An 11,140-nucleotide genomic window follows, 5' to 3' on the forward strand; every position below is an offset into this window, starting at 1 on the left:
AAAATTATAAAAAAAATTTAAATAGTTTTATAACAAATTTTACAAACACAATATTATAAAAAAAGCATAACCTTAGAAAACAATTCTATAACAAATTTTGTAAACACAATAATATCAAAACGTTTTAAACAGTTTATAACAAATTTTACAAACACAATATTATAAAAAAATACATAACCTTAGAAAACATTTTTATAACAAATTTTAAAAACACAATATTATGTTTCATATGGGATTTTTTTTTTTTTTTTTTTTCTTTTTTAAGCACTTTACAATTTAGGAAATTATGATTAATGTTGGATAGTTTTTTTTTTTTTTTTTTTTTTTTTTTTTTTTTTTTAAATCTAAAAAGTATTTATATAATTTAAGAAATTATGAGTTGTATGTGATAATTTTTTTTATTTAGAAAGTACTTTAGAATGTAGAAAATTATGATTTATGTGCGATAATTTTTTTTCTAAAATTTAGAAAGTACTTTAGATTTTAGAAAATTATGATTTATATATGATAATTTTTTTTTTATTTAGAAAGTACTTTAGAAGGTAAGAAATTATGATTCAGATGTGATAATTTTTTTTTATTTAGAAAGTATAATTTTTTTTTTATTTAGAAAGTACTTTAAAATCTAGGAAATTATGATTTATATGTGATAATTTTTTTTTTATTTAAAAAGTACTTTAAAATCTAGAAAATTATGATTTCTATGATATAATTTTTTCTAATATGATGTAGAAAACATATTTAAGAAATAGTAAAAATAATAAGTAAAGAAAAAACAGTTCAATTCCAACCATGCAATCCAAAAGCAGTAACCAATAACAAAACAAATCCAATTCTGCACTCCAAACACCGTAATTTGATTCCCAATAATCTTGATTATATTATAGTAAATTTCTAGTAATCTTGATTACATTCTAGTCCCAATAAGAATTAGGTCTCTTTAAGTGCAACTAGAACTTTTGAACACTCACGTGACAAACAACAAGTAAACCCCTTAGCTTGGCCTACATGATCATAGGCTACAAGCTTCAATAACAACGCTAATACCATGGCTTCAACCACATGTTTTGAAAAAAAAAATTCTTTCAAGATTAATTATCGAAAAAATAATCAGGAAAGCGATGCCACAAATCTACCATAAAAAGGGAAATATTTTCAGACAAAAAATTGAACAACATGAGACAAGTTACTTGACAAGCTGCAAATTATTTTGCCTGCATAAAAGATAGCCAACCAAAGTATAACAATTGTATTGTATCCACCATATGTGAATATATCTCATCGTAATCAATATCAATCCTTTGTGAGAATTATATTGTGGAACATGTCTTGCTTTATATCTTTTTGTAACCTCATTGTATTTACTCACTTATATCCACATATTTGACATTCTTTGATGTTTAGACTACTAATACCCCCAATTTGAAAACAAGTTTATTTTTATTGGATTGTTTCTTTTCCACATAAGTCATTCATTTCTTATATATGATTTGAACTAAGTACATAATCTTCATCTTGTAAAAAATTATTTGATGTTTGAGCTCTAAGTACATAATCCTCATCTTGTTAAATAATATCGTGAGCAATATTGTGTACCAAATTATTGTCAACTATATAAGTATGATTTAAGCTACACAACGCTTTAGTTTGGTTGGATTATTTTTGAGCTATATAGGCTAGAAAATATCTTTTGCACCTGTGATTGATATAAAGAAATATAATATACATCATTGAGGGCTTGAATCTTCTTAAAGGGAGTGAGATATATGTGCCTCAACCTAGAGATGTCCATGGGGTGGGGCAGGGCCGGGGATGCCATTCCCCATCCTCGTCCCCGCTCCCCATTTCATTCCTCATCCCCGTGAAATTTCCCACAGGGATCGGGACGGAGATTCCCAACAGAGAATTTGTCCCTGTTATTTTATTTTATTTTCTTTTTTGTAAAAAGTCAATTAATTTAAATCACTAATTTGAGCAATTTTGAATTAAATAATTAACTTTATCACCAAATTATTTATTATGATTAGTTTTATATGACAAATTTTCTCTAGTTTAGGTGTTTGATTCTCAACATTTACTCTAATTTTCTTTGTTATTTGTAATTTGTAATTCTCCTAACAATATATAAACGATTCAAATATTTCCTTATTTGATTGATAACCAATTTTTTTCTTTTTTTTTTTTTTTGAATTAAAGTTCCTTCTAAAATATATCCCAATGAAGCAAAAAGATATTGTTTTAAAATATATCTCCATTAATTTAAAATGATTTGGCACTCTCGATATTTAATTTTAAATTAAAGTCAATTAAAATTCAGTCAATTGCTTCAATCTGGTTAAGATCTCTATCTTATTTATATGACTATATACATACGAATTAGTTAAATTTTGATTGTGATGCCAATATTTAATTTTTTTTCTAATATATATTAGGTATATTTCAATAAACGACATCTGTCATCAATAGCCGATTGAAAATTCCAACTCCCTGTTTATATATGTTAGAAACAAAAAATTATTTATTATGTTTTTTTTTATTTAAATTCCTACAAACAAGTCCAAGGTCGTAGCTACTGGACACGTTATATCTATTTTGAAAAATGTTATGCTTATTTTTGGAAATTTCTAGTCCTCATGTTGAATAGTTTTATCTTTACTTACTAACAATCAAATTGTTTTTCGTATCTTTCATCTAATGGCCATCATTCCAAAATTGTAATCTTATAATCTTAAGATCAACTTTCTCCAAGGGATATTTTTTTATGAAAATAAAATGCATGGATATGCAATTTCGATTATATATTTAATTACGATAATGTAAAATGCTCAGAGCATCTTTAGGATAGTTTGATGTAGCAACCTTTTGAAATATGAGTGTTCATATTCCCACTCAAAATGACATTTCTTTTTATTTCTTACCATTCATTATATATATATATAATCTTTTTTGTTTACATTTTATAATTAAAACAAATACTATCAACCATAGATATAACTTTTTTTTTGTTACATTGTACTTGTTTTATTTTTAGAATAATATACAAATTTGAATTTAAATTAATATTTATTTTATAAAATAAATCTTAAGTTAACATATTATTTATTATATTTTATATTCTCGTAGGATATTAAATCCTGGTAGATAGTTATCGTGTATGAACCCATAACCCTTTAGTCCTTTGACTTTTCTTTTTTTTTTTTTTTTTTTTTTTTTTTTTTTTTTATGTTTCCACTACCCTAAGGCCAATTCTATGATTGTTAATATATATTATTTTGTTGAGAAAAATATATAAAATAATTTTAACTATATTAAATGTCTAAAAAAATAAAAATTAATAAAAAACATATATGTCATATAAATCTAAATTATATTAAATTAATTACAAATTAATGCATGACATTCTTGAAATATTATGTAAATTTAAGACATTCCTAGTAGAAATCTTACAAAACAAATACAATCATCTAAAGATACTGAATAACATTTATAATTTTAAACATCTAAAAATTTCAGTAATATACGTTCTCAAAAAACAAACGACTTCTAAGATGAAAGTTTGATCATCCAACCCATATATATTTTTTTTAACTAGAACTTATCATGTTAACACACTTTCATAAAAAGTGGATTAAAAAAAAAAAAGTTGTTCTTGTTCTATAGATAGACTTCAAAGTTCAATCAAGGGTTGAAGTAGGAATTGAATAGATTTTTTTGCAATGTAATTTAATTGAAAGGTCTAAATTTGTTGCCTATGTTTGGTTTTGGTTTCCATGTGAAGACTTACAATAGATTATTAATTGCATTCTGGTCTTCCATTCTACCATTTTAGAGCCACTCAAATCAAACTCCCAAAATTATCCTTCCTTAGCTTCTTCCCCCACCCCCACGCATAATATCTGGTCGTCTTTAAACCCTAAATTAATAATTATATTAATTTTAATTATGAACTTTTAATAATATGAATCAATTTATACCTTTAGATTTTATTTGGAAAACCTCGTATAAAACTTTTAATTGTATCAATTAAACCTATAAACTTTCATAAATAAATAAATTTAGACTATTTAAAAATTGTCTATATATTTACTCTAATAATCAATTTTCTAAAACTGACATTTGGAGAAATCTAATACATATTTTAGAATAAATACATGGATGACTTTTGAAAATAATCTTAATGAAAAGCCTAAAATGTTTGGCTTATGAAAATTTAGGAGTTTAGCTCAAATCACAAGTTTCATATGACAGTAGTCAAATAAAATCTGAAAGATAGTGTAAATTGAAACACTCGAAAAAGTTTGGTGTTTAAATTAATATAATTATTATTTCAAGATTTGAATTGATACAACCCTAAAGTTTAGGAATACAAATTAATATTTGTTTTTTTTACCTAAATTTAAATAATAAAACGTTTTAATATTTTTTTTTTCAAATCTCGGCTTAAATTTTGAAAGTAGTAACAAAACAAAGAAAAAAAAGATGGAAATATTTTTTTAAGCTCAACTGTAACTTAAAAAAGGTATATTAAGAAAAATTAAACCGAAATTAAACATAGAAGCGAAAATGTTTGACGAATGGAGCCCAAACCAAAGCAAGACCTTTTTCTCCTTAGGCCCATTTAAATTTAGGATGTTTGTAATAGAAAGTAAAATAAGGAAAAAAAATTCTAAAAATATTGACTAGTCAATCTTTTTTCTTTTTTTTTTTCTTTACTTTCTTTGGTTTTTGCTTATTGCCTTTATTTTTTATTTTATTCAATTTCTCCAATTTTTGCTTTTTTCTCTTCTTTTTATTTTCTTTTTTCTCTATTTTTTTCTTTTTTTTTTCAAATTTTTTTTATTTATCCGATTTTTACTTTTTTTTTTTCAAAAGAATTATGAGACCGAGTTTTGTACCTAAGACTTGAAAGTATCTAATTCATAAATGACATCAAATTTGATTATTATAACAAAATATTAAATATAAATAACAAACGAAAGTCTATCAGTGATAGTCTATATTATTTTCTATCATTGACAGCTTAATCTTTGATAACTTTTACCACAGTTAATAGCTACTTATAGAAGTCTACATTGATAGCCAATACAGTGATTTTAATCAATAAAGTTGAATTTCGAACTAAAATGTATGTGGAATACCAATAAGTTGGCACTAATAGCATGTTTATAAGTAATAGAAACTATCAACAATGACATGTTATTTCATGGTAAAAAAGAATGAAAGAAGTTATCTCTAATAGCATGTTATCAATGATAGAAGCTATCATCGATAACTACGATATAAGTGATATCAGTGATATCGTTAACAGAACTTAGGTGATATCCATATTGATGATATCAATGATATAAAAGTCAATTCCATTTGATAAAAGTCTATCATTGACAACCACTACAAAATGTTATCAATGATAGACATTGATTGAAGCTATCATTGATATCCGTATATCAGTGATATGATTTAGATATATATCAATAAAATGAATGATATTAATGATTGATGATATGACTCAAGTAAATATTAGAGATAATAACTTATAAACCTCTTATTGATAGACTTCTATCACTTATAATTTTAACTGTTAATCTTTGAAAGATAATAATTTCCTTTCAAAGTTGATAACTACTTATAAAAGTCTATCGTTGATATCCACTGATAACCTTACATGTTAATATTTCAAGTTTGTTCTAATTGATCAAGTGTATCAATAATAGCCACTGAAAACTGATAGCAAACTAAAAGGTGATATTTCAAGTGTTACTATTTTAATGTTGTATTAATATTTCTCAAATTGAAAGCTATCATTGATAGCAACTATCAATGATAGCAACTAATAGTAGCTAACAGTAGCTATCACTGATAGCTGATAGCTGCTATCGATTGCTATCATTGGTAGTTGTTATCAATGATAGTTTTCAATTTGAGAAAACTAGAAGAAAAAGCACGAAGTAGTGGGTTGCATGTGGACTTTTTGGTCATTTATCCATATAGCTATCACTAAAAGCTGTTATCAGTGATATTTGACGTTAATTTTGTACTATATCCCTAATATATTTAACTTTGTTCTACATTTTTTTATTATTTTGAGTCTGATTGTTATATGTACAACCAGACCTTAAATCTAACTTGGGCGCCAAGTTTTGGCGAGGTGTGCAGTTCAAAGCAAAATAATAATAAAATATAAATCTTGATACTGTGTGATCGTTTATGTAGAAGAAGTAAAGTTCGTGAGAGAAAGTGTTTGTCTTGATTGTTGTTTGGTTCAAGGTTTTATAGATGTTTGGAAAAGAAGATACCTCAAATAATATGTTTGAGAATAAAATTTGTGTTTGGTTATACGGAGAAATGTTATCACAATTGGAAGGTAACAAATCAGATTTGTATTTGTTTTAAGAAATTAATCTTGTAATTAATAGATCAATTAATAAAAAGATTTATTAATTAATCATAAAAGAATTATTTTCTTTGGATAATTAATTAGAAATAATATTAAGAAAAGAATACTTATGCTAAGTTAAAATACTTAATACTGAAATTACTTTTTTTATTTGAAACTAATACTAAAGTTAACTAATTAGTATTTTTATTAAGTATCCTTAATTATTTTAATTTGATATATTTTTATCATTAAAAATTAATTAAAATTAATATATGTTTATTTATTTATTGTAAATAAATAATTTAATTTTAGGTAAGTGAAGTTCAAGATTATTTATTAAAATTTTTATATGAATCAATTAATTGTAATTAAATAACTTAAAAGAAATATATGTTAATAAACAATATAAAAAATTGATGTAAGAAAAAGAAAACAAAATATGATATGTTAAAAATGAAAGTTAATAAGAAATATTAGAAAAATGTTTGAAATTCATGATAGGTTAATGGTGAATGATCTTCTCAAAATTAATCTGGATAAATAATTGTTTTATTATAAAAAATAATAAGTAATTGATTATAATTATTGAAATATGAATTTTCATACTAAACTTAACTAATCTATTTTATTGATCAAGTTTATTTAAGATATTGTTAGCTAATTAATTAATAATTTATGTAAATAGGTAATTGCATTCCTTTAATACATTTGTATTTGTGAAAGTAAATTAAGTAAATATTTTAATAAATTAATATTATTATAGATTTATTTAAACAAATAATTATATTAGTTTTTTTTTAAATTGAATCAACCAACTAATTAATTAACTATATTTAAAATGAAATTATATATATAATAAAAAATAAAAGAAGAGGGGAAAGAGAAAACTCACAAATTTATAAGGATAAATAAAAAATTGTCCAAGGAAAAGAAGATGTTAGAAAATAATTTATTATTCCATGGCAAAATGTTGAAAAATGAATAACAAACATTCATTTAGGATGTTTGTATCAATTCTCATTTAGAAAATCCTCTAACCAAACGACTCCTAGATGTTTTGTTCATGCTCTGAGTTTGAGAGTATAAAAGTGATTCACCAAGCTTTTTTTTCTCGAGAGAAAAATGAAAGAAATCATTTTGGGGGATTTTTTTAACTTTGTATTCCTTCTTCCTAACATTTTAGTCGAACTTGAATCGATAGCAAAGAACTAGACATAGTCACCATGGGCGAATCAATATAAACCTTGGTTCATTGCCCTATCTATATATGAGAGAGATTTTCATATTTGTAAGGGAGAACTAATATTAAATAGTGTAAACACAAGTGACGAACCACATTCTATTGAGTGAAACATATGAGAGAGTAAATTGTGAGGTTCGCTTTTCTTTTATATATATTTTTTATTTGCAGCCATGTACCAATAAAGAAGGCATAGTGTTGAAATTCGATGTATAGATGCAAGACATAGAGGGGTTATGCGAGAAAACTTGAGAGCATTATAGAGTTCTATAAGAAAATATGTTAAGGAATAAATCCAAGCAGAATGGAGTTTGTTGTGTCAAGCCTCAAGACCGGGACAAACATGCCAACTAGAACACGATAACTTTCCTAAGAAGAAAAAGAATAAAATAAAGAGATACAAGTGACAACATGACTCTCTAAAAAAGAGTGAGATACATACAAAAGAAAAGAGCCCAAAAATAGTATCAAATAAGTTGGGGGAATAAAGAGTGTTTTATTTATTTATTTATTTTTTAAAAAAAAGCAAAAACAAATTCTAAACTTAACTTGTTAAACAAAGAAGATTACCCTAGAATTTATGATTAGAAATTGGATGGTATTAGCTTGATAGATGGGATTGCATAAGAATGTTCTGTTTTGAAAGATGGGATTGCATAAGAATGTTTTGTTTTGCAAAGGAAAAGTAAAATATGTTAGAAAAATTTCAACGTTGTGTACCTATTAACGGATGTTTGGGTCTTCAACTTTATGTGGAGCCTATAACCCACTATTTGAGGCTCCAATTATATTAGAGTGGTGTGTTTCCAATTAATTATTATAACCTACAATATTATTATTTTAAATCCCTCTTTATTATAGTGTTACAATTTTGTTAATTCTTATTTATCCTATTCATCATCTCTTTTCTTTTTTTGTTACAATGTTTACTACTTCCTACATATACACTTAAATAGTTCGCATCCAAACCAGACTATTATAACTTACAAACAATTATAACCCACATATTAGAATAACCATTGATTATAATAACTAATCCAGTGTCCAAAACACTCTTAAGAGTTTGAAACTTTTCCAAAAAGGCAACTTTGTTCCAAAACACCCTTTGAAAGCATTTTGTTAACTATTTATACTTGATGTTTTTGTTTAAATTTTCTTGAAGACAAGCAAAATCTTAATTGTGATGGTGTGATAATTCTCATTTTTAAGGGTTATTTGAGTACTAAATTTAATCATTTAATGGAATTTTGCAAATTTATGTGTTTATATATAGCAAAACGCAAAGCTTGATCAAGCAAACGTCTCTTGAATATGTTTGTATGATGAAATTTGTTGCAATTTCCAATAGTAGAAAATTGTAGCTTTCTCCTTGGAAAATGTAGAATTTAGTTAGATTGAGAAGAGCATAAGCTTTGGATCCAAGTTCTTTCTCTTAACAATTCTTGGTTGAACTTTGTTAGTACAATTTTTGTTATTTGCTTTGTAATTTTGTAATTTATTGTTTAATTTCCAGCAAGTTGTTGCTTCTTCTTAAGTCTTTTAAATTGGCAAATATTTCAATTTTAGCAAGTTAATTTAGCATTCTTGTACGTCATTCACTTGACAATTGTTTCGTTTTATTAGTAAACGTATGGTGGAAATTTTCTTACCTTCACTTTTGTTTTTTTCCCCTTGAATTCAAATATGTTAATAACCTAGAGAAAGAAATATAAGTGTAGTATGTAAAAGTAAAACAAAGTTTTTTTTTTTTGCTCAATTTCATATTTGGAATTGCTTTTATTGATTTGTACTTCTTCATTAATACTATGATCACCTAGATTAGTAATTAAAAAATTTGAGTCTAATATGATGAATGAGTTGGTGACAGCTCACAACTGTGCTATTTCTGGGCTTTAATTCTTTTATTAGATTATGAATTTCAAATTTGAATAGAATACGGAAATCCCATTTTAATTAGATTATGGATTCTTAATTTAATTAAATTATGAATTTTTTATTTTATTAGATTATGGATTCCCAATTAGATTAGATCATGGGATTGCACATAAATGTTACTGTAGTGTGTTTGATTTTATCACAAGATTACAGTGTGGATGACTGATTTTATTACAGATAAAACTCGAACAACATGTTGTGCAACATGTCAAAGACATTGTTATTAACGTTGTTACATGTTTGAGAGCATATTCGGTAAAATATCTTTTCCTTATTTGTCTATGTTGATTTGTAGATTTCAATGGCTGCTTTCTTTTTTCTCGAGCACATAATATTTATTCACTCATAAAGGATATTTTCAAAACTAGCCTTATTTATATTGTACTCTTATTCATTTTTAGGTTTAGCCGCCTTATTAAAAAAGTTTGTATGGAGCGTTTTGAGCTTAGAGTTTGTCTAAGTTTTAACCTCCATGTATTATTATTGAAAATTTTGTATTTATTGTTGAATTAAGTGGCTAGTTTAACTTACCGATTTTATGTTTAAACTCAACAAAGAGAAAATGTAAAACAAAGTGGTATGTAATGTAACATAACTTAAGCCATAACAATTCTAAGGCATCCACATTACTGGATCCTTAGGAACATTTAGTGTAACATCCCGAATTTTTCAGGTAATTTTCATTAAATTATCTCGAAGTATTTGGCGTTATTTTGATAAATTGGGGTTAAAAATTTAATTTGGGAGATACGATAATTAATTTAAAAAGATATTAGTAAAGAAATGAAATTTTTAATTCAATTTAAGGAAGAATTGAATTAATTTAGGGTTGTTTTTAAATATAAAAATAAACCAAAATATTTACAAGATATAACAAAATTTTAGAATTATCAATCATAGACGCTGATAGACACTGATAGAGTGTCTATCAATATCACCAATAGAAGTCTATTAGCGTTTATCATTGATAGTTTTAAAATTTTGCTATATTTTGTAAATATTTTCAAAAGTTTTATCATTTGAAATAATTTTCCATTAATTTACTTGGGAGAAAGTGTGATTTTTTAAATTGATTAACATTTGGAAAGATGTAATTTTATCTCAAACATTGGATTGTATGTTACCTTTAATTTTGGTTTGGAGCCAAAATTAAGTTAATTGGAGAAGTTAATTGATTTGAGATTAATTTGATGAGAGATTTAGAATTTTTGGATTTATTTTAGATAAAGATTTGAAAACAAAGAAAAGGAAAAGAATTAGGATTTTGAAAATTAAAAGGAATTTAAAATTTTAGAAGGAAAAAAAATTGGGGTTTTAAATTTTATCCTCTTTAATTTTGGAGTTTCGATCCAAATTAGAGAAGATAATTAATTTAAATCGAGTTGATAAGAGAGGTTTGGATTTAATTTAAATTTATTAAGTTGTGGAACTTCTAATAATTAGTTTGTGAAATTTCTAATTGAAAAGAATATGGATTCCCAAATTAATTAGATTATGGATTTTTCTAATTAATTAAAACATGGATCTCCTAGTTAGAGAAAATGTAAATCTAATCTATCTACTACTTCAAGTTATGGAATCCCAAATGG

Source organism: Benincasa hispida, chromosome 4 (genome assembly GCF_009727055.1).
Source record: "Benincasa hispida cultivar B227 chromosome 4, ASM972705v1, whole genome shotgun sequence".
NCBI lineage: Eukaryota > Viridiplantae > Streptophyta > Magnoliopsida > Cucurbitales > Cucurbitaceae > Benincasa > Benincasa hispida.